This window comes from Aythya ferina, assembly GCF_964211825.1.
Source record: "Aythya ferina genome assembly, chromosome: 12".
Taxonomy (NCBI): domain Eukaryota; kingdom Metazoa; phylum Chordata; class Aves; order Anseriformes; family Anatidae; genus Aythya; species Aythya ferina.
Window position 1 is genome coordinate 5,934,441 of NC_140308.1, and position 25,135 is coordinate 5,959,575.

The 25,135-nt window shown below is 41.8% G+C and overlaps 1 protein-coding gene across 3 annotated transcripts in view; it reads left to right on the top strand.

Moving 5' to 3' along the window:
• MAF (MAF bZIP transcription factor) overlaps window positions 1–25,135 on the top strand; it is a 180,294-nt gene that overhangs the window by 40,513 nt on the left and 114,646 nt on the right. For 2 of the 3 annotated variants that reach the window (XR_014697137.1, XM_084533281.1), the window contains one exon: window positions 19,048–19,832. The exons of the other annotated variant lie outside the window; for it this stretch is intronic. The gene's annotated coding sequence lies outside the window, so the exon portion shown is untranslated. Of the gene's footprint in view, window positions 1–19,047; window positions 19,833–25,135 lie in introns of those variants that run through there. 3 annotated transcript variants of the gene reach the window in all.

Genomic DNA, 25,135 nt, shown 5'->3' on the forward strand with positions numbered 1-25,135 from the left:
ACTATGGGGAACGGGATTCAAATGAGCACACACGGAATGTTGCTGACACACGAAAATGAACAGCACGGCACTGCAAAAATGCATGGAGGTTTTAGTATCCTTTGGTGGACAAAATGTTGCTTTTATATGAAGGATATGTAAACAAGGCAGATAACATAAAAAGTATACATCGCACACATTGAATGTGAAATGCTTCAGAATTCCTAGGAGAGGATTTTCCCTCACTGCTTCAGCTCCTAAATACAGGGCTCAGCTCCCCACTTGATCTGGAATTGGGTTGTCCTCTGCCGATACGCGAGGGGATTTGCATGTGAAGCTGCTGGGACGCTGCCTTCGACCCCTGCCTCCCTGTGCTGCGGCCTCCCCGGGTGGTTTGCAGACTTTGTCCTCCCTCCCGCACTGCGGTGACTTCTCTGCTCGCTGGCAGCCTCTCTAGGTTAGCAGAAAGTGTAAGGGTTTGATAACCCGCAGCGAGTGTTTTCTGTCTCCCAGAAGAGTGCCGCACTGAAAAACAATTTGCAGAGGACAGAAGAAGAGATCTGGTTTCGTTTTTGGTACGGCTACTACAGTTTCTAGCTGCAAACCCTTATCAGTGGAGTCCTTGTGTAGTTGCTCATCAGGAGAGATCCTGCAGGCAAACACTGTATTATTGCTTCATCCCATGTGGCTTTTTTTATCAGGACTTCTAAACCTTCTGAAAATGCTGGAATGGGTTACGTTGAGTGACTTAGCTTCCTTCAGAGCACAACTTAAGGTTTTGGGCTGGGCTTCAGAAATAAAATAAAATAAAGTAAAATAACAGAAATTCAAATAAAATAATAATAAAGAGAAACTGGGGAAAAAAAAAAAGTAAATATCAGTTGTATTAAAGAAACAAAGTTCCTAATAAACGAATTCCACTGTTGTTCCTTTCAGTGATCTAGGACAGCTGATGGAGATTGACACTCCAAGTTACATGAATGTTATAAACGTGTAAAGAATCCTTTATAAATTCAGCTCTGTTTGCTGCGGTACACTTTCCAAATTAGGATAGTGTGGAGCAGATTGTGAAATGATGATTTACATGACTTGAGGATTTTGCTCTCTGTGATTAAACACAATAGCACTTCCTTGGATTTCCTTTAAAATACATTTAAAAATGTGTTTAAATATATGTATAAATGCATTTAAAATACAGGCTATTTCAAGAAGAATAAATATATCAAGCAAAAAGGGCATTATTGAGTGCCGAGCAAAGTACAGCTGAACATCCTTAGAACTGCAGCATTCTAAAGATGGAAATAAATGTTAAAATTACAACTGAGGAAAATATGTGATATACGATTTTTTTCTGGTAGGAAAGTGAAAACATGAAGTTCTGTTGGCTCGTTCATTCTTTTGCAAAGGATTTAGTGTTGTGCTTTTACCTAGCTGCATGATATACTGCAGTGAAATGCACAGAAATTCAGGATTAGATATGAGTTGTAACATCTAGTAAATTTTATGTTGAGAAATTTAGAGTGTGCCAAACGGCCAGCAACATGGACAAAAGAGTAACATGAATAGGTTAGGGAATTATTAGCCTCTAATAATAGATGATATACTATATATCAAGTAATGAGTACTTACTATCCTGCATTTATCTGTTACATGATGTCCTTCTTAATTACCTACCCTGCCACCACTGCGGCCAGCAGCTGGTACAAGACACACTGCAAAGCTCCTTCTTTTTTCCCTCGTAAAATGGAAATGCACTCCCAATCTCTGCCTTATGCTTATTAGATATGGTTTTCCCAGGAAGAAGTATCCCAAGCATCTCTTTTTTTGGACAGTAGTTTCCAAGGGAGGCTGCCTTACTGAAATCTGTTTGAGCATACTTCGAGCTGGTGACTGGCAAAACTGCCCGTTTACCCCCAGCGTGGATCCTCCCTCTGGATTTTAATGCCTTCTGCTGTTTGTCGAGGTGAGGAGCAGATAAAAATAGCCTGTTAGATGAGGCTGTTGCGTTTAATTATATTCATAATGAGCATTCACCATCCCTAATTCAATAGTGCGGCATAACAGGGGGGAGGGCAGGTTTTTAACCTCATTTCCTAAGGAAATGAGGCATGTGCCACCCCACCACCCACCCACCTGCGTGCAGTCCTCTCCGAGCAACTCGAGAGTGCCTTGCAAGTGGGTTTGGAAGAGGAGGCACATCTAAAGTACTAGGAAGTCCTCACATTTGCAAGAAAAGTCTCCAGGCTGGTGTGTTGCAGCACTCTGTTGCCTGATGGGGATGAGCAGGATCAGAGGTGCTGGGCATGGAGCTTGCTGATGGACCATAAATTCCTTTACCCTAATTTTGCTCTCATTCTCCCCAGATTAAATCAGTGCAGGCAGCATCCTCATTTTGGAGAAATCAGAGCAGGTTGAGGACCAAGTTGGCTTTCAGGGAGCATGGTGAAGTATGCTGCCTTGCTTTTGTGTATGACACATCACTTGTGCAAAGCCCAAGCCTTCCCCTTGTGCCCCACACCACCACAGCTCTGCTCCCTGCCCTCCCTCCAGCTGCTTCTGCACCCAATGCTCCTGGAGCTGGCAGCACATTAATAAAAAAAAAAAAAAAGTAAGTTTTATGGGACAAAGTAAATAAGGCAATTCATATATCATTCCTAAGACATGCAGAAATGAGGCAGAGAAAAATAACCATCCGATATTTTATATGGGGATATTTCCATGAGTCAGCTCGTTTTCAGGTTTCTGGGCTTCCAGCTGCAAGCTCTGCTGTGTTGGCTTATCTTCTACTTGAGGCCTGGCATGTGCCAGAAGTAGCTTATAATTGGCTGTGTTTCCCCTTTGTAAATGGTAATAATAGAGCCTTTATCAGCAGAGAATGGCTAAAAATTTGGATGTCTTTAATTTCATCACAACTTGTAATTTTTTTGAGGCCCAGCGTTACGTGAATAGATCTCCGAGCTTCTTGTTCAGGCTGCAGAGCTGACAACACAGGGGATGATTTTTGTAGGTGGGATATTGAACCGCCCTTCAAATGTTCCCTAACAAGTAGCCCTGGGGCTGAATTTATCCTTTAACCATTGCGGCGTGGTTTTCATTAACCTCAAGGGTGATGGGACGTTGCAGTTGATGGGCTAAGGCTAAGACATTTCTTGTGGCAGCCCCCATCTTTATTCCAGGACACAAATGCAAGGTATTTTCAATGCAGTTTAGCTCATTTGAGGTTTTCAATGAACTCACCTCAGCCTTCGACACTCCTCCTGAGATTTCTTCCTGAGGATTTCGAAATAACCGAATTTAATTGAAAAAAAGAAAAAAATAAAAGCTCATTCAGTATGATTTCTAAAGACATCTATACAAGCTTTATGGAAAATGGATTTTAAATTTGTACATGGTAGAAGAATCTGACTGATCACAGACACAGGAAGGATATCAAAAATTATTTGGCTGGTCACAACTTGGATTTTCAATAGGTTCTGTCAAAATGCTAAAAAATCATATGGAAATACACCACTTGATGCATTCAGATCACAAGTTGAGGGAAACTGCAATCTGTACATTGATATCCTGTGAATTGGAAAGATTTCACGTGAGTTTAATATATTCTTTTCAGGGAATTAATTGTCCACCACCACTGACAGGCATGGGGGACAGAGGAGTGGAGTGGGAGCAATTTGCAGTTCTTAGTGGGAATTAGTGGCATGAATATATTATAGCAATCATAATTAAGCTTCGTACTTGAACAGTGCCATTGCTCTGGGGATCTTGAGGCACTCTGCTAAATTTACAGGGAGATCCCAGGGAAATAAGTGATTTCCCCGTGGACCTGCAAACACTCAGTGGCAGAGTTGCGAGCCGGCTCCAGGCTTCTGGGTGCTGGGAGCTGCCTTATTTCTCCATAAGAGGGATCTGTAAGAGGAATACCAGAGTGTACCAGTGCCACGGATGCAGGCAGCTGCTGGACATGACCGTTTTTCTGCCAGATCATTGCCCTGAGCAGGCTTAGTGCCAGTGGGAGGGTTGTAGGGACTGCACAGGGGGGAGCAGGGGTGCAGGTGTGTACAGCAGCAGAAGGGTCTTGCAGCAGCAGCCTGAGCTTAAAGGAGCTTTAAATAACAGTGGGAAAATGCACACTCAGTCATTGTGTAACCTTTGGAAAGTCATGACATCTCCAGACCTGTGCAGTTAGTACGGTCGTACTGCAGAAGGATCTGTGGAGATGGATTTTCTTCTTTTATGGCAAAGAGAATGAAAAATTGAGAAATCTTATCAAGGGATGTGGTGCATTCACGATCATGTGAGGTTTTTTTCATCAAGGCTGAAGTGCTTACCAGAAAAATATGCTCTACTTTATCTCAAAAATTAGAGCTTGTGCAAGAAATGCATGGGGAAATTATTTCTTTGCCATGAAGGAGCTGATGAGATGATCACAGGGGTCTGTTCTGTTTAAAATCCACGGGGTTAAAAATCTGTACAATTTAATATTCCTACCATGCTTTAAGATCTTCAGAGGCAAGGTCCCCGTGGATTCAATACAATGAATTAGTCTCCTCAAGCAAGCTGATTTGAACTTTGCGTACAAGACAAGGAACATATTGCATTATTGGTCTGTTTGTTCCCTTAGCTGGTTTCACAAGTTTGTGCAGCCTGATGAAAAACCGAACAAATTCACTTGACTCTACAGACAGAGCAGAGCAGACAGAAAGTTTTTGATCTAAGTGCCTGCCGAGGATGACAAAGTGTTTAAAAGACAACTGGACTTATATTATTGAGCACGTTTAAAGTAAGCAGTAAAACCTTAAACATTGATTTGGTGTTTTACTGGAACCAATGGAAAGATTTAAGAAGAATGGTTACATGCTGAAAAGCATAGCTCCAGTAAAAATCCCTGACTTTGTGCTGAATAAATCCTCTCTCTCCTGAGAGCAAGCGAAGTGGGGAGGGTGACACAGTTATCAGCCTCTGTGGTCAGGTCCACGCTGCATGTTTAGCTTGGTGATGGGCAAAAGGATGTTTTTGGATGTGCACAAAGGAGCCTGCCAAGAAGCAATGGGCAGTACCGGTGCTGCTCTGGATGGGAGCATGTGGTGATGTAGAGGGAGCTGAGCTCCTGCTGCCACACAGAGCTGGTCCTCCCCTTGCACCTCTGGCCCCGATGGTGCCAGCCCAAGGGCATCACCATTCCCCGGTGCTGCTGGCATCTCCCCTGGCTCCGCGGGACAGGGGACCAAGGGTATCCCACCAGAACTGGGACACTTGGCAATCCTCGTTCTTGTGCAGACTGTGTGAAATGCACACCATTCCCCAGAGCTTACAGGCACAGTTACAAACGAAGCAAAGATGGCAGGAATGACATTCCCTTGCTAATTATAGTGTGTTCCCATCTGTATATTTGGTGTTATGTCACCAACTCCAGCCTGCTTTTTTTTTTTTTTTTTTTTTTTTTTCTAACAGGGAAATACTGCTGCGGGTCGAAGCTCAGCACAAAAGGCTCCAGACCTCTAGTAATGTTATATTTACCTTGTTAACGAGGATGAAACATTCACCACCCTATTTTTAAGGGGTATTGGTTGGAAATCTGAGAGTGAGTTGGCTAAGGCTTTTTGGATAGCTCAACAGTCCATGCTTAAAAAGCACTCAGGTGTGGATAAACCTCACAGAGTACAGTGGCTGCACATTTCATTGAACCCTGCTGGCTCCACGTATGTGGTGGTGAAACTGTGAGCCTGGATCTGTCTCTCCCTTGTGGAGAAGGTGGGAGAGCAGCCAGCTGCCTCACCGCTGATCCTCCTCTCTTCTGTAGGCTTTTTGGGGCAGTGGATAATCTGGGAAGGGTTTGGTGACCTGTAGGGTTTGTGCATCACCCTCCAGCCATTCCCCCAGAAGACACAAAGCCAGAACTCACCCTTCTGGAGCACCCTATGGGGTGTCTCTTGAATCCTGTTGAGGCTCTTGCAACTCCTCGTCAAAGCCCAGACATAGTCCTGGAGTACATGTCCCTGTGTCTGCTGGTGGCATTTCCTGGCTCAAGGTATATATTTGTTATTTAAGACCTTAAATTTGCTCATTTAAGGTGTCACCTGCCAGTGCAGGAAGCCCCTCTGGAGGATCCCACAGGGCACTTTGCTCTTGCACGTCGTACTTGTGAGCTGCACTGGTGAGCCTCGTGCTGGATAATATAGGGCTGAGATTTTTAATTAGGGTAGAGATGGGAGCCTCCAAATCTCATATGATTAGAGAGTTCTCATAACTTTTACATTTATTATAAAGTCCAATTAGCATATTTCTTACTTTAATGTCTGTATTGCTCTGTACAGTGTTGGAAATCCAAAAGTGAGAGAACTTTGCTAAAACTTGAAAGCCCCGATGTGAAAATAGACCAGAAACAGAAGTGAAAACAGACATTCCTAATTTAATCCACCAATTTGGCTAAAACCAAACATAGACAAAAGAATAACAACAGCAACAACAAACAACAAGAATGATGAAAAGGAAACTAAAATCCCAAACGTATCCACTTTCCTGATTGCAACTGAAGCAGGAGGAAAATTAAAAAAAAAAAAAATCATGTACAGTTTTGAGCCATCACAAGTGAGCCATCACAGGCTCACATGAGAAGGCAGAAGCACCGTAGAAGGAGCATCTCTCAGGACTTGCACCTGGATCTGTCCCCCAGATTAAAGGCTCTATGCCTGGTGTGATAGAGTCACACTGCAAGGGTGCTCAGTGGGGCTCATGTGGCAGCTGTTGAATGCTTTTAGGGGTAAGGAGCTGAAGCATTAAGACCTCAGCGTCTGCTAAAGTCAAGGAGGATTTGTACCAGCAGAAATAGGCTTTGGTTTCTCATCATGCAGGAAGCCGTTGGTGGAGTAGGAATTTAACAAGTTCACAACTTAACGAGTCCCAGCCTAGTGTCTGGACTACCAGAATAGATTTTTTTTTTTTTTTTCTCAAATACCCCCAAAACACAACTTGCTTTTGTCAAATTTCTGTCTCTCTATACCCAGTGTCAGCCTCAGCTTAACAATGAAAGTAGTCCCAGAAAACTTCTCACAAATAAGCAACCTATTCTCCCTGTTATGAAAGCAACCTCCTACTGTCTTGTATATTAATTCTATGCCCGCAGGGGACTGTAGAGGTTAAATCTTCTCTGCCTGGCATGGTAATTTTCATTGCTTTCATTTTTTGGAAATTTCTCCAAGTTTCTGAAAGGCTTAGTGCAAGCTACGAAGGCTCCACCTCTTTCTTGGCCCTGTAACCCATGAGCAGTTCAGCTGAGGCAAGGGGATTTGAGTATAATGATTTGGAAAAGTTGTGAGTATAAATAGAAAGGAATTTGAGATGTTTTTCCCCTCGGTAATTCAACACTCAATAGCTTCCCCTTCCACCCAGCACATAAGGTGCTGTACCAAAACGGTGGAAAGAATTCATGGAGCTTCAGATCAAGGAAGTTCATAAGCCAGTGGGCTTCTCTCTTGCTTGCTTTTTTTTTTTTTTTTTTTTTTTTTTTAAATCTGATAATACCATCTGCCCTAGGGAAAACCACAGCCAGAGCCTGTGTGGAGGAGCTTACAGATTTTCACCAGATTCCCTTGTCAGGAACATTTCCTCGTCTTTGCCCCAGCTGGTCAGGACAGCCCTCAGGAGCCTGGAATGAGCACTCAGCCCAGGTTTTTCCCTTTCATTTTCCTCTCTTCTCTTCCTACTAGCACGTACCACGGAAAACACACATTCAGTCTGCTCTGAGCTTGAACCTCAGCTTTCCTCCACCTTCCCCATCTGATGGGTGTACCAGGGCTGCAGCACATCTCAGCCCCAGCACTGTCAAGCCCTGGAACAGGCATCCCGAGCTCAGAGGCTGGATCTGGGCAGTGTGGCAGCACCAGTCTTGCTCTGAGGTGCCTTTTGGGTTCCTTTCTTCTCCATTGTCATCTTCGTCTTCTTTTAGTGTCTCTGCTTAAAACCCTACACACAAATACAATGTAAACCTTAAAGAACCTCACTTTCATAAATGTCAGCTCTTAGTGCAAACCCTCTGCAGCCCCTCAGCATGGTGATGGGGCTCTGTTGTGCACTCTGTCCCCAAAGACTGATTGAAAGAAAGTCAAACCAGCCCCCCATGTAGCTCTGCAGTTGCACCTGACCTGGGCATAGATGAAGGGCAATCACAGGAAGTATTGGTGTGCTTTCATTGCCGGGCATTTGATGTATGGTTTCATTTCTGTGTCTCTGTTTCATTGTGAACCATGATATTAGGGCATGCAGATTTACAAATCAGGCCCCTGAAATATTGTTTAAAGAACCCTCAATGATTTCTGTAAAAACCTGAGTAAGTATTTGTTATATTTAGAGGCAATTCTGCTCATTGTCTCTTCATACAAGTAAGCTTTTCACTGACCTAGATTTTGCTATTCCATTTTCCATTTGCTATTCCACATTACATTGCATGGAAGCAAAGCCTTTTGTCTTTTTGTGCTCTCTTGCACTTGCTATTTCGTCCACCGGCCAAAATCACACTCACTGGCCTGTGATGGCGCCACCATCTTCACTGTAAATGATTGTATCATTGAGGATCCTGGCTTCAAACTAAAGAGCTGTAGTAGAATAACCCTTGGGCTGAACAGACCTGGAGGACTAGCCAGCAGCAGAAGAGCATGCAAAGGGAAAATGTTGACGTGTTTTCCTGCAGTAGCAATTTGCGGAGAGAAAAGGAACGTGGGACAGAGTCAGAAACTGGCTTTCTTTCAGTTGAAAGGATTTGTCCTCTCCCTGGACATATATTACAACTATCACTAAAGACAGTAAACTGCACCGTGGTTTTAATTCTGCTCTCAGTTTTAACATGTCATTAAAAAGATACCTGTATTGACAGGAAGAGTTGTAATGCTTTTGGGGAGTTATTATTATCGTATTACATAATGAGGGTGTTTATTGCTGTAGTGCCTTAGGGCCGAATTTATAAACATTGTGGATGGATTACATGGGTATTATGCTGTGCATAAGCATTTTGCTCCCTGCTCATGGTGAAATCCTGTGAACTGGACAATGTAAACAAATTAACATTATCAGGGAAAACCTGTTTTTTAAGTCAACTTTCCCTTCAGACTCTGCTTGTCCAAAGGACACTTACTCAAACTCCACACCTCTTGTGTCTCCACTGTGCTCAAAAATGTTTTCACTAACACACATTAACCCAAACCAATTCCTTAAAAAAATAAATAAATAAAAGGAGGCATGTTTAAAAATGCATTTTATCCGACTAGCTAGCATATTTTTAAACACGGTGGTGTTATGTTTAACAGCGTGTTAGCATATGTCACTCCGCTCGTTCCCACAAAGCACTGACAAGAGTGCCCTCGCTGCTCAGCAGAGTCTGTGGCAGGGACCAGGACCCCTGATCTGGCTCCTCCAAATACAGCACCCACTTTGCCCAGAGAAGCTGTGGATGCCCCATACCTGGAGGTGTTCAAGACCACGCTGGACGGGGCTTTGGGAAACCTGGTTTGGTGAGAGGTGTCCCTGCCCAGGGCAGGGGGTTGGAACTGGGTGATCTTTATGGTCCCTTCCAGCCCAAGCCATTCTGGGATTCTGTGTTTCTGTCAGTGGAGAAAGGGCAGAGGAGGTGGCTTAGCTGGGATGGAGCTGAAGAGGTTTTTGCAGGTAGTGTCAGATCTGGACAGTGCTATGGAGAGTTAGCAGAGAGAATCACAGAGGAGACAATGGACTGAGGCACACTGAGATGGGAAGCTGGGCATCTTCTGGCATGACCCTGCTGGGGAGGCTGAAAGAGCCCCCTGGGCATTTACAGAGCTTTACGTTGCCATCTCCAAACCAGTGCTGGCAGGGCTGGTGTCCCAGTGTCCCACTGCTTTGGCTTCTTGGTGAGGTACCCCTGTCAGACAGACCCAGCCCTTCTGCTTCCCCCCCCTCCCGGGAGCCTGGCAACCTGCCCTTTTCTCTTGGTGGTGAGTAAAGGCATGAATGACTCCCACGTGTTCTGGGACAGTGTCAGCAGGATCAATAGACATACCTAACATAGGCAGTGTCCCAAAATAGGCCCTGAGTCTCGCCAGCATCTTGCCCATGTCCTTAACTTCCATGTCCTGGATGCAAACACCTGACAACCCCGCGGGACACAAGAGTCTTTCCATTCACTTCAGCAGGCTCATAATTTCATTCTGCACTACAGTCCCACCAGTTCTAAAGGGACTGTCCACAGTTGCACCCTTTGCGAGTCAGAAGCTGTGCTTTGTATTTTTAGCAGTTACCTAATGGTCTTGAAGGGAAAGCATACATTTTTCCCTTGCTCCAAGGGCATGGTCGGACACGTTGCTCTGCCTGTAGCTGCTCAGGGTCAAGTTGTTATGGGCCCTGGACCATTTCAGTCAGGTGCTGCACCTCCCTGCATCCAGGGCTACTGTCAGAGAGGTGGATGCAGCTAATTTCTCCCTGGGAGACCAGCTCCCAGCCCTTTGCTCATGCAAACCATGAAGGAGCCCACCAAAATGAGCAGCTGGGGTGATATGCTCCCTCCCTGGTGTGGGCTGAGGAGCAATTTCACCCTCTGGGCTCAGAGAGTAGGCTTTGCTGCTGAATGTAATTAACAGCATCTGAATTTAGTGCAGTGGGATCTAAACCATCCCTGACAGAGTGGGGTGATTGGCATTAGATCCTTTGATTTCTCCAGAGGCATCATAATATTTTAAACTTATTATTAATTACAAATGTATTAATCTCTGAATAGTATTAACAGTAGTTCCAAATATTATAATTTCATCCTATCTGAACCCACTGGGAAAAAAAAGTCGCTTTGGATGAACTGAACAACTTTATAGACAGTGTGCTTTATAACCAGATGGATTTTCCCCAGTTAGTCCCATTTAGTCTAATATTGGGGGAAGATTAAAGATACTGAATCAATGGCTGTAAAAGCTCACATTAAAATTTTTGCAGTAAATGAGAAGAGGAAAATTTCATTAGAGGCATAAATTGTAGCAACTGAAATGCATGCAACTTATTTTTAGTATTATACTGACAGTCACCCTTGAAAATCTTTTTTTTTTTTTTTTTTTCCAAAATGTTTTCTTTTCTCAGATAGAAAAATAAATAAATAAATAAAATGACCTCTAGTATTTTGAAATATAGAACTAATTACAGTAGGGAGTGATCCTGATCTCACTGAAGTCAACTGCGGCATTCTTTATGACATTGCAGGATTGTGCTGCTATTAAGAAATAATAAGGAAATGAGATACTTTAAAGAGAGGGTTTTAAAATGAACTGGCTCAGTTGCCCCTTTTGTAAAAATACCTTAGAGCCACTTTTATCAAGTCAAAAGGTTCATTGAAAAGAGAGAAATTAAAAGATGCCGCTCATGGAGCCTGGCAAAACATGAAGTTCGCAATAAATATCTCCCCAATCCAATTATAACATTCAAATCAAGGAGAAAAAAAAATCATGAAATATAATGAAAGCTTTCTTTCTACTGAAAAAGTATACTTCATGTGTCCAGACCTAAGGGAATTTCCAAGTCAGCATTATAGTGGGGAAAAATGTAATGTAAATGAGAGTGAAATAATCAAATTTTTCTGGTGGAAATAAGTGCGGCTGTTTGATGTAATTTTGACACACAGCATAATTTCAGCATCAACACTGAAGTTTAAAGGATCAGTGTGTCTTCATGAGATTTATATACAGAAAAGCTGTTCAACGAGAAAATCTAAATCAGACTTCAGTATGCACATTGGGCCCCACTAAGATCGAAAGCCTTGCATTATATTAGTTGCAAATAGAAAGATAGGGATGACCCTTTTTCAGTAATTTCTAGGCACCCTTTCCACTTGAAAATCCAGCATGATTACGGTATATAAATCACAAGAAATGTGGGAATGTTTTCATGCTCACAAAATCAAACATTTGTTTTATGCCTCTAACTCCAGCTAAGCCATTTACAGATGCACACAGTTTTCTGCAGTGAGTTACACAAGACTCATGTGCCCATGTTTATTGCAGATGTCATTTTTAATATCACAGGGATATATTCCAAACAATTAAAACAATTAAAACAGGGCATGTCTTTGGCATTTTACTAAATCTTGTAGCCTGCATGAAATACATTTGTAAATTTGGGTTCGTTTCCAAATCAAGACAGATTCACACACCCTCACAGCCAGACCCAGCACGAGAACCAACAATTAAATGAAGCCTGAGATCCAGTCCAAAGGAGGCATATACTCAATTTAATTTTTAAATAGCTTAATTAATAGTTTGAGCAAAGAAGTGAAAATGGATCAAACTATGTAAACATTGGTTAGAAAAATACACTCTCCAGCCAAAGCAGTGGAGAAGTGCTTTTAAGAAGAATGATCTTTAAATTTAATTTAAACCTGGTTTTCTAACTTTGGTGAAAGCCCAGTTCAGACAAGGCTCAAGCCTCTTTTACACCACATAGAATTACTGAGGTTTGCTGAGAGTTTATTTATCCGAGGCTGTTTCACTCTGCAGTCATCATTTTCTCTCTGCTGTCAGCATGTTGTTACCTTTTGGCAACTCAGAATTCACTGAGAGCCTCAGAATGTTTTGAAGTGGAGTTTAATCGCCAATGGGAGCTGTACGAATGCTACAAAACATTGTTCACAAATATTTACCGGAATTTTGAAATGAATTGGGGTAGACTCCACTATTGCACTTCTCATGTTTGCTTTCTGCAAACATTCAGGTTCAAGTTCTTATTGACATGGCTGTGATGGATGGCAACCCTTACATAAGTCCCAAGGCCAGGAGCGTGCTTCGGTGCCGGAGCAATAGGGGAGGAGAAACAACACCACGTGCCTTATCCGGCCAGTGAGTGCTCACAAGCAGCCCTTAAATAATGGAAGGAAACAGTTCCTGATTTGTTGGTAGTTCCTGAATTCCAGAGTGCAAAATGACAAAACTCAGAAAACTTGTCTCTTTGTTCCGGAGAATGTCTATATACAGAGAACAGGGCTTTCCTTCCTCAAAAAGTATTCTTAGAAAAAAAATTGTTGGTTCTTAAGCTTAAGCTTAAATGAAACAAGAGTAAAACAATTTGAAAGAGGTTGAGAATGTCATTTTTAAGAATGCTTTTATTTATTGTACAGTATATTTATGCAACTATATAAACTGTAGTTTGAAGTTCCTGCTTCAGTGAGGACAGTGAACTGGCTGCAAATTTCCTGCTTTACAGTTAACTTCCAAGATCTTAACTGTTTGGTTAAAACAGCTAAACATTTTCATTTGTTTTTCTTTCTTGGTTTGCTTTAATCTGATTATATTAATAAAAAAGTAGAACAATGAAGAAAAATTGTGAATGAAAATATGGATATGGGGTCCCATTTGGTGTTACCACTCATCACTTCAGGAAACTATCTCTAACATCTACTCCATCAGCAGTTCTTACTGGTATGATAAACTTTGTGAGTTTGTGCCTAAATTTTGGCCTAGTTGCATCACGTGAAGTCAGGTTTTGGTGAGGATATCCACTGTTGGTGGCTTTTTGTGGAGTTCATGGTTGGTCACTGTGACACTGGTCACTATTGCAGCCTCCCTGATGCTTCCATTTAAAGGCCAACATACACTGTGGAATTAATACCAGCTGGTTCTTCTCACCACCTGCAGAACATCTGCAGAAACCGTGAAATATATAAAAATCTTTACAGTGAAGAACTTTTTTTTTTTTCTGATAACATTCAGGGAAACCAAACAACCATCTTTTATGTCAGAGCTGGAGCTAGCTAGCTAGCTAGATAAAATAGTTATTTAGCTAGCTAGTTAGTTAGAGGCCCCTTTTCAGCAAGGTTTAAGGAACAGAGATGTGGTGAGGTAGGGGAATTTGGGTAGTCCTTGTGCTCCTTGTAGTGTATTGATGTGTATTGATTGTGATGCTCAGGAAACCAATGCCATGGAAGTCAAAGGTAACTCTGACTGCAGCAGAGCTAGCATTTCTCTTTATATCCTCTTCAGACCATAGCTATCTTTCACTGTTGTTAGTATATTCAGAAGAGATGCAAATACACAACGGAAGATTACATCCTTTTCTTGGGAAACAAGCAAACATTTGGGGTTGTAGAAGGGCCCAGATGAACTGGTCTTCTGCAGCTTGTCCATGAAGTTAGACATGTCAAAGGGCTCTCTGCTAGGCAAAAGGAAGATGTAGGAGAGGATTTTATAAATTGCAGTTGGGCAATTAATGTTAAACATCAATATCAGAATGGCTTAGATTGCATGATTAACTAGTAAGAGTTTTGAGCTGGCTGGTAATTTTAGATTAAATAGCCAGGCAGCCAGTGACTTGAATATTGATGAATATCCTGTGTTTTATTAATATGCATTCTCTATAAATTAGAGGCTTAGTACACAAAGAAGAAACCTAATGCTCTTGCTATTTTTCATTGCCACAGGTAGAGCTGAATAATTCATAGCAATTAATTTATTTCACTGATTTAGCCTTTTTGTGTGCAGGGGGAGGGGGTGAGCACAAGTAGTTTGCAGGTAATTTTTTTCACATTTATTTATTATAAATAACTCACCAAATACATTTATATTAAATTGAAGAAAATGGGAGGAACTTGGGCAGAACTGTAAGCAATCCACCAGTCATTACAAGAAACCAAATGAATTTTAAATTGCAAAAAAGCACAGCTAATTGCAAATACCACCCAGTAAGGATCAGACTCCTGTCGATCTGTATTGATTGGTGCAATACTGGTTGCATTACGTGTTTCTGCTCCTTATTTGATTGATTGTAATTCTTTAGGACTGAGATTTTCTTACAAATATGTTTATATGTGCAGAATTTTCCATCTGTAACTAGTCACTAACACATTTTAAATGGAATGAGTAAAATGCTGCTCCTTTTGAAAGCAAGGGAAGCTTTACCATTGACTTTGGAAGATCTAGGATTTCACATCCTGATGAAAATGTTCCTGAAAATCCCTTTTGTGCAAATAGAGCAATAATACATCCAACACAAATTACATTTGGTATTTACACAAAGCTTCACAATATCGAAAGACATTTATTTATTTATTTATTCATTTATTTTGGGCAGGGGTGATGGTGCAGCTCTAAGTCTGAAATGTGAAACGTTGCAGCACAGAGATCATTTTCCAAGCCTGTGACTCGGTGTGGCTGTACCCATGTTTCAGTATCACACCATCATACCTGAGCTGGTAATATCCAGAAACACATGAGGAGGAGAAGAAGGCTGTATGATAGCTGCTTCACCCTTTTGCTGGTTCTTACAACACACTGTATAGCGATGAGAGTTGCGTAGAGATCAATAAATCATTGCCTCATTACACTCCTTCTGTAAGTTTGTTTAGGGCACCTACTCTACCACCAGCTCCAGAGGATTATTTGTTCTTCCCAGAAATTCCCCTCAGATATATACTTCTGTTTCGATTTGCAGAGAAAAAAAAAATCTCCATGTCTTATTTTCAAAATAATTTCTTAATGCACATAGCAATTTACATTACAGAACCACCTAAGAAAATAAATCAGCAATGTCTGGAGATGCTTTTAATTTGTAGGTAGATGATTTTGTCAAGAGGAGGCAAGAGGTTAAAGAAGGTTTTCACATTTTTGTTACTTGCCAACCTGAAGTATTAGCAAACGAAACGTGGTCTTCCTTCACTCCTTTCTTCCTTCTCTTCTTGACTGCCTGCCTTTTTCTCTCCTTCCCTTCTTCCTCTCTTCTGTACACAGAATCTTCTGAGCCCTTGACTAACGAGATTTTGGTGAATTTTTCAAATCTGTAAAGGAAACCTAAGTATCTCCATTAAAAATAGTGTGAGGTCCTCATTCACTTCATATTACTTTAGCTAACCCTAATCTACCACTTGTGCAGGAAGACACCAGCCTGATAGAACAAGAATTGTTGACACCTGGTTTTGATTTAAGCAGACACTCTTAGGAAAAAAAAAAAAAAAGTGTTCATTAGTTCTGCTAATTTACTGACAAGAAGCAGTATTCATCTTTGCTCGTTTTGATAAAGCACTATTTATTTAGCATTACACAAAGCAATGCTGAAATAATCCAGATTGTACCTGCAATGAATTTGAACGGCTGGAGCTGAGATTTTAGAAAGCAGGTGTGTACGCTGCAGTAAGGTTGGGTTTTGCTGCAGTGTGACAATGTGATCTAGGATCTGATCCAGACTCCTTGGAAATCAATGGAAATTCTACCCTTGCCTTTAGTGGGCTTTGGATCCAGTTCCAGTTGTGGCAATAAAATGACTCTAATTGTGGGGGAAGAATATTCTGGCTTAAAAGATCCAGCATTTTGAATTGATAGTTTAGTTTGTTGACTTCATCTGAATGTTTTTCACACATGCCTTGCTCAAGTGTCCTCTCCTAGTAAGTGGTCCCTTGAAATATGATAGATTTTTGTTTTGTGACCACAGTGAAATTTTGTAGATATTCTGATGTGAAACTCAAAATCATTTTAACTTTGCTCAAAATGTGACCTGTCTTTGCAAAGAGCTCCCTGAGCTCTCTGAACCTTTCAGCAAAATTGGATGTGTTCAAAGGCATAATGAAACACAAAACTAAGTCCGTTTTGTGTAATCTGGGGTTTCATTTTGCATACTTGTGTTTCACTGAATCTCAGAGACCTAGATATAATTTTTATTTGATCTTAAACTCTTACAAAGGATTTAGGAATAGAAGATGTGCTGAAGGCAGGAGCAGAAAAGACTTTTTCCAACATCCACTGCAACTTGAGCCCCCCATAAACATTTAGGACTCAGCAAGAATTGTACCCAACTCTATTTGAAGGTGGTACAATTGTGACCTTCTACATTGATTAAAGAAGTCACATTGATTGACTTTGAAGGGAGCCACATCCACCCTTCTTCTGCCAAAAAGGCAGTGGCTGCAATGCGAAGCCTCAGGAGTGGGGCTTTGCTCCTCCAAGTACATGGAAAACATCCAAGGGTAACTGGATAATGCAGATAATGGGACAGGGTTTTTCCCCTCCTCTCCCTCAAATACCATATAGCTAGATATTAGGTGTCCGGAATCAGGCCTTAGAAGACTTTTCTCTGACAGCAATTTAAAAGATGAAATAGCTAAGGAAATGAGCTTTTTTTTATAGGTTACATAGGATGTTCAGTGGTTGAGAGTGTTGAAAAGGACTGGTAATTTTGACTCTGTAGGGAACTTGGATGGGGAGAGGGGGATGACTCTGCAAAGACTGGCATGAAGAGCCCAGTGGAAGGAATGGTGTTGGGGGGAGAGAATGGTACCCCTCTGGCAAACCCACCCCTGGTGATTATATATGCTACCACTTTGGCATGTCTTGTTTGAGAGGTGTTAAAAAGACACAATTTTCCAAAGATACAAAGATTTTCCAAAGATATCTTAACAATATCTGGCATCTTTAAAGCACTTTGGGTTGGCACGGAGAAATACTGGCATCCAAAATTGCCGCTTTTGAAAATCTAGGCCGTTGAACCTGATATGAACTATCAGAAACCATAGACAAGGAAGCATTTATGTTGGTGGATATGTAGTGGCTTGAAAACTACAAATCAAAATAATTCACCCTTTTATGTGTAAATCTCTTTATCTTTGATATAGGAATTGAAAAGCTGTCTAGCTTCCTTGTAGCCTCCGTAAGTAAGCAGCATGCTACTGTACCCTCCAGAATGCTATTTAAGCATTATTTAAAGTGCAGACCTGTTAAGGTCAAGAAAGCTCATCTGTATGCTAAAACTGAACAGACCGAACCTTACACCTAAAGCCAGCAAACAAGGAGGTCTTGAGTTCCACCATTCCCTCCTGACAAGGGTACAGTGTGACAAATGGTGAAGCACCAGAAGATCAAAGCTCTTTTTCAGGGACAACAATAAATTTGGAGACAGAAAGCCACCAAGTCCTGGTGCAGGTGTCTGCTGCTTGAGAGCAGTCTTCCTTGAAGCTGATGCTGCCAGCCCATTCCAAAGGGATGGGGCAGAAACTGCAAGCTGGCATGAATAGCATCAGGAAATTTTGGTTCTGCATGGTGAAAGGAAACTTTTCCCTGCACACATAGAAGGACAATGTGGTGTGTTTTGCTCATATTCCAGAGTCACTTGCTTCTGTCCGAGGGCCTTAATCCAGATCCTGTTGAAGTCAATATCTGTCCTGTCTTTCTGAAGGATTATGCCCCTAAATAGCTGCTTTAGGAAGTGTACTTTGCTTGGTGATAACACAAAGCAGAGGGTGGATGATTAACACCAATTAGGGTTATTTATGCGAACCTTGAAAACAATAGTCCATAAATCATTTGTCTTATCAACTGTAGTTCCTCCTGTGTAATTTGGTCATCAATGGGCAAACTGTGGGTTTCAGTGTTCTTTAAGTAGAGCTCCAGCTGATGTTAGCTGAAGATTGGAATTGCTGAAGGTACAATATGAGTTCATAAAATAGCAGAGTGTTCAAAAACCCTTCTGGTAGTTTTCAGCATATTTATTTTATTAATTCCCTACAGTTTTTCCCCAGATATTTAAATATATTCAGGGTTGCTGGAAGTAGCCTTCTTCTCTTGCTTACAAATAAGCGGTGTCTGTACTAGCATTTTGGTTTGAAGCAATAGTGTGGTTTTGCAGTAAGCCCCTGGTTATCTCCACTTTTGGACACTAGTCCAGCTTCAGAACAGCTTTGGTGCACACAGAGGAGATCCAACAGGGAGCTCTCTTCAAAAACAAATCAGAACTTGGTGGGACATTCAGCTCTGATCCAAAGGGTGACCCATACTACCATGAAGTTCTCCAGGGTGTATGTAACACTGCTTTGCAAGAGAAAGGCTGTCAAACCTCTCAGAGCTCCCATGCCAACCTAGAGTGGAGCTTGTGCTACAAAGAGGATCAAATGCTTTATGTGATGCTCTTTTTGTTGGTGTCTGGCAGTTCTTGCGGCTGCTACTTCTCTTTCTTCCACCAAGACTTCTCTTGGTTCATTATCCTTTCTATTTATTAACTATACCATCTTCTGTAGCTGTTCCTTCTTGTTGCTCTCCTTTCTTCTACATTATCACCTTTTGTGATCCCTTTTCCAATTTCCAACCTTAGTCTCCCAGAAGACCTGGAGTGGTGACGTCTGGACCCAGAGGAGATCACACTGCTTATAAATCTGCACCATGAGGAGGCCAAAAGTATCTTCAGCAGCAGGAGGTAAGCCAGGACTGCTGGTGGGTATGAGGACCAGAGAACAATGCCACGTATGTTCATGAAGAAGAAGGTGGCATTCTTGAGGACAGAGACTTTGGGGCAGCATCACAGTCCTCCACTGGAAGCTTGAAGAGATCTTCAGGTGGGAACAAACCACCCAGCCATCTGCTTGTTGGGTTTAGCCCATGGACATCTGGGGTCTGCACACCAGAGACTGAAAACTCTTGATTTATCCCAAATTTCCTCTTTGTGGACTTCTGATGTGATAGGAATGGCACCAAAAATTCAATGTATCTGCTTTGCCATAACTTTTTCAGCCTGCTAACTTTCCCAGGACTGCATTCCATTCAAATTACTGGAACTTAATTACATGAGGTTTAATTTCAGTTGCTTGGCCAGCTTTAAAAATATATATTCAAATTTGAACCACAAGGGCAGAATTTGGGGAGCCTCTTTGTCCTTTCACTTTGTGTTAGTGTAAATGAAGAAACTATGCCTGTGAATCCCTACTTTATTACACCTATCCCAAGTCAGTCTCACTTCTGGTGAGACTTCCCAGACTCTCAGCAATGTAAGGGGGGGGCATGAACTACCCCTTATGCTATATGCTTTTGAAACTGTGCAAACAAAAGATGTTTGTCTCCTGCTTACACATTTTACTGTAAATAAAACATGTTGAGACTAGATATGGAGTTACACTGAATTTACACCACATAAAAATTTGTATTGTCATTTTATATAGAAATGCTGTGCTGTCTGTATGTGTGTTGAGTAGATCGTGCAGTGTTTAATTACAACACAAAAGAACAGGGAGGGAGAACTGAAGGAAAGGGATGAAGGAGACAGAAGGCAAAAAGACACAGAAGTAATGGTGGAGTTGGAGGTTAATACTAGTTATTGGAGCATTACCTGAGAATTCCTCTGCTTACAGCTTATTATCTCTCTGACCTCTCCTTTTCATTATCATCTGCTGCTCAGGTGATCAATAATAAAAGGCCTCCCAATTTCATTGCATTTGCTTGCTTTCTCTAGAAGTGTTTGCATTGGTTTGCTTCCCTCCCTAAGATCTTATTTCTGCTAGGGTACTAAGACTTTACTTTTCTGCTGGGGTTGACTTGTTCTTCTGGGATATCCGTGTCATTTAGCTAGCAAGAGTCCCACAGCAATTCATCAAGTAACAGTTCCATCTATCACATTGGGATGATCAAGAATACATTGCAGCTGATGTGCAAACACTGATGTATATCTGGAGTTGGGAATCCAACTCAGGAGATAAAAAAAAAAAACACTCCAAAGAGCCAACAAAAGAGTTGTGTTTTTATTTTTTTTAAAACACCCAAACCAGCTACTGGATTATCCTTAATGCTTTGGCAGCATGCCCCTTCCTTCTACTGCAGAATTTCTAGCCTGGCTTTGCAGCCTTAATTTTATTTTATTTTATTTTATTTTATTTTATTTTATTTTATTTTATTTGGTGCTACAGCATGCAGAAGAAATAATTTGCAAGACTGCACCTCTGTTTTTAGGGTGGCTGTGCAGGAGACAGCTCCTTGCTGGGGCTGCTGCTGTTTCTAAGAGCTCCCTGTCCTGTCTTCAAGGTCTGATGGTTCAGTTTCTTCTGTTTGAGAGAGGAGAGGAAATGACCTTCACCCAGCTGAGCGAGGAACAACAGGAAACCCTCGTGGTTCGAAGCTCCGGCCATTTCCCACCCCCAAGGATCCGGCACTCAGAGATGGTTTTGACAGACTGTCAAGGTTTAGCTGCTACAAATATATTAGCAAAGTACGTTGATGATTCATGGCAAAGTGGTGTACACTGATTTAAGTGATGGGCTGGTCATTCTGTAATGGATTTGAAAATTCCCGATCAGATTGTATTTAGTTTTGTCAAGCAGGAAGCTGGCAGGCTGTGTTTTAATCAACTGATAGCATCTCTTGGCAAATTGGCATCCAGATAGTGAACGGGTGAACTTTGAGAGCACTTCCCAAAGACCAGTTGGCTGAGCAGCAGACAGCAACCTCCACTTAAATCTTCCAGGTTTACTTCCTTGTTTTTTTGTTGAGCCGGTTTCTTTCCCAGGTGACAATTCCATCTGGAAGTGCAAAACGATGCAGCACGTACTGATCTTCTGTTGCTCTTTTGCCAGTTTTGGAGGGGAAATGAAATGAGGCACAATACATTTGCTCAGTCTTCCAGGAACATATGTGAAAACAACCTCCTGGATTTAGCACAAAATCCCAGAAACGTGCAAATTCAAAGATTCGATGTTGGCACATGTTTTTGAGTGCTCTCTTTCCAAAAGTGCTGTAAACCTATGACACAGGGTCACACCAGGTGAGACAAAGCCTTTTCCCCTTCAAGTCAGGCTGCTCCATGACCTGTTATCCCACTTTATCCCCTAAGCAGCACCTTGTGTTCTGACCTGTGCTGACATCAAGAATGGTTTCCTTTGCTGATGAAAACCATCAGCCTCTTTATTGCTCCTGGGATAGACCAGCTCCAGTTGAGCTTCTTAGCAGTGCAAACCCTTAGGTGCCATAGCTACCCTAAATAATTTCCTCCTCAGGATTTATGTGCTATCACAATTATTGAGCTATGCAGCCATCTACGCCCACATAGCTGTATTCGAGCACAGAGTCAAACCTGGGGAGTTGGTTTGTTGTGCCTAGCTCCTGTAGAGTAGTTGCTGTGCTTAGCAACCCACCTCCAATGTAAATATATCTGCTACTCTCAAGAGCAGGCTTGGAAAAGCACCAGAAGGGATCACTCCCCCATAAGGATTTTTTTCAGCATTGCAGAGCTGTGAAGACTTTCAGGGAGAAATCCTGCTCCCAGTTATCTTCCCTTTCTGAGAGCTCAGGGTTTCACCCCAGGCTGATGGAGCTCTGGTGCAACTTGCTGTCATGAACCTCCTTTAAAGACCGGTCCCGTGGGAGCTGCACTTGAGCAGTGCAGCCACAGAGGGACAAGCAGAGCAGCCACCCACTCAGGGAGCAATCAACTCTGGCTTTGTGCAAGGGTCCCATGGCACCTCCAAAACAGTGCAGGGCTGCTCCAGGGAAAAGCTCAGTGGGCTGCAAGATGACTGTATGATTCTGCTCATTCAAAATTTGCCAGACATCGGGGGCCCTCAGAAGTCAGTGGTGATTGTTAGGAGGTAAAGTAGTCACATTCACAGAAAGTAATAAAAAAGTGAGGTGTAAGTAAAATTGGGAAATTGCACTCTTGAAAGGGTGAATCCAGTGTGAGGGAGAAGGTGTGAAATGTAAGGGCCAGACACTGGTTAGTGTGGGTGAATGGAAGATACAATAAAGATTAATAATCAGCCTTATAATTTAAGTAGAAATGTTAAATTCCGTCTTTGTTATCATCTGCTGTCAATTACACAAAAATCAGAGAAACTGAAACAGATCATTGTCCCTGGTGTCACATCCACCTGAATACTTCACCAGACAACACCACCCAATGCAAGAACTGACATTAGGGTTTCCAGTGCCAGAGTTACCAAAAGGATATGTAAAAGCAAGGATAAAAAAGATCATGTCTTCTTTCCCTGGACTGGAGAGCACAGGATTTCCACAAGGTGGTTTTATGTGGAAATACTCCTATTTGTGTGTTTTACAAATTACAATATAAACATATCTTACAGACATATTCAATAATTTAATCTTAAAACAATATAATTAATTTCTGTGAAATTTATCATAAAACATTAGTAAGTGGAAGAATCCCCCTGACAGATGTGAAGAGCCTAATCTTGACTTTCCCACCAATGTTTCTTGGATTTGGGTTCATTTATTACAATCTTTTCTCAGTTTTATAAAATCCCTGCCAGTGGAATTATCTAATTTCTGAGAGCATCTCCAGGGACAGGAGGCCACAGTACAATATCTCACACTATATGCTATTCAGGCAACATTTCCTGAATCATAAAACCAATAGAAAGAGAATGGCACTTGAATAGCAGATTCCCCCTCCTATTCCCTTTTCTGAGCTATTTTCCCCAGTACCACAGAAACTTGCTGGCAACTTGCTTAAACACCAGTTTCGATGCAGCAGAGATTGCAGCTTACATAAATCTCAGTCTGCAAACCTGTTCCTTCAGTGGGGTCCTTTGAGTTAAAAGGAGTTTTCTGGGAGATGATCCTGTTGCTCTTGATATTATTTTGAATTTCAAATCTAAGGCCAAGACCCCAATCCCAGCTCATCCAGTTGACCGCAAAGACTGTAATCAATTTTATTTTATATGGTAAATCCATTCCAGATTACCACTCCTATTGCATATCTCTGCATGTAGGAAGCCTGCACTAAACTATCTGGCCTGATTAATACCCAGTTATGGTGACCACTTGCGACACAACTATGCGACAGGAAAATCATCCTGGACTTTCTAAACACTAAGTATGTCAGAAGAAATGGAAAACATCAGGACTAAAACAGCTCTCACAATTTCTCATTTCCATTTATTAAAAAAAAAAAAAAAAATCGTAATTGAGACTTAAAAAAGAAAGAAAGAAAAGCCCTCCATGACTTTAAGTGTAAAATCCATTTTAGTAGCAGGAAGCTGTTATATGGTTAGAGCAGTTATTTTTATTGTCTGTCTGGGTATAGTTTTTAACTGCAGGCACAGAATAAATCAATAGTGTCATAAAGCTACTCTCACCCTGTGCCCTTTCTAAAGGGACATTGTTCAGTGTCTGTGCTGGATGTGACACAGACTGCTGCTTTGATGCACAGAATTACACCTCGGCTGGTGTGCTAAGGGAGAGCTCTAAGTGCGATACATATTTAGCTATATCTCATCATCTGTATCATCCCAGAGCCACCAGATGAAAAGTGAAATAAAACACACATAGGAAAATGCACAGAAATACTTCATGAAAAGAGAGTGGGCTATTCGAGCCATTATTTTGTGCATGGTATTTTCAATGAATTTGTCCATTCATAAATCTTCGCAGGTGATATATTTCCAAGACTATCCAAGAAGAGAAAGCTTCCAGTGACTTGTAAGATAGTCCCCATAGTTTAAACCTGACTGTAATCTGCTCCTTCATACAACAGGAGAGGACATAGCAGGATCTGACTGTAGGAAGCTGGAGCTAGATAAATTTGGCCTGGAAGTCTGCCTTTTTAATAGCAAGAGTAGTTAACGGCTGGAACAGTTGGCTTAGGAATGCGGCGGATTTAGCATTGCTTTCAGTCTCTAAATCAAGAGTGAGTGTCTTTCTAAAGATATGCAATAGCTTTGACAGAAGTTATGGCTTTGATGCTGAAAAGAGTGGGTGAAGTTCTTCAGCTGTGTTACATAGGAAACAAAACCAGATGATCATGATCGCCCTTTCCAGCCATACTAATCCATTAAATCCTGGTTGGGGGCCTCACATGTTGGGGTTTAAAGCAGCCTGTTAGCTTTTCTGGATGGTTTCTGCAGGAAATACGTGTTCCAGAGCCAGGTCTGACAAACTCCATGTAAATGTGTGTACGGAATTGACACACTTTGTAATTTACAGCTCTTTAATCACGACCTCTGAATGCCACTCTAGAGCTGTTCCCCCCCTGCAGCTGAGCTCACTTTTTATGTCCTGTGCAGTGTAGGTTTTCCCTTGCAAAGCAGAGATGTGTTGGGGCTGAGCTAGGCTATTCCCCCCAGAACAGCCACCCATGACATGGACCATGGAGAAGGAAACTTTTACGGATCAAATTCTGAAGATATTTACTGTCAGCAATGAGTGCTGTCAAGTAAATCCACCGCTCCTTTCCTTGCTTTTGCATCGCAACTTCCTCAGGTTGGCACTTGTGACAAAGGCACGAAAGCTGTTCCTGTGCTGCAAGTGGGAGGTGGAGACAGAGACAATCTGTGCCCTGTCTGTAGGAATCGATGCTGAGACAGCTCTATTTTCACATCCAGTCACAAGCTGATCGCTATTACCTTCGTATTTGTTTAAAGGACGGCTATCGAGAGATGGAATTGGAGTTGGGATTTAGGAAG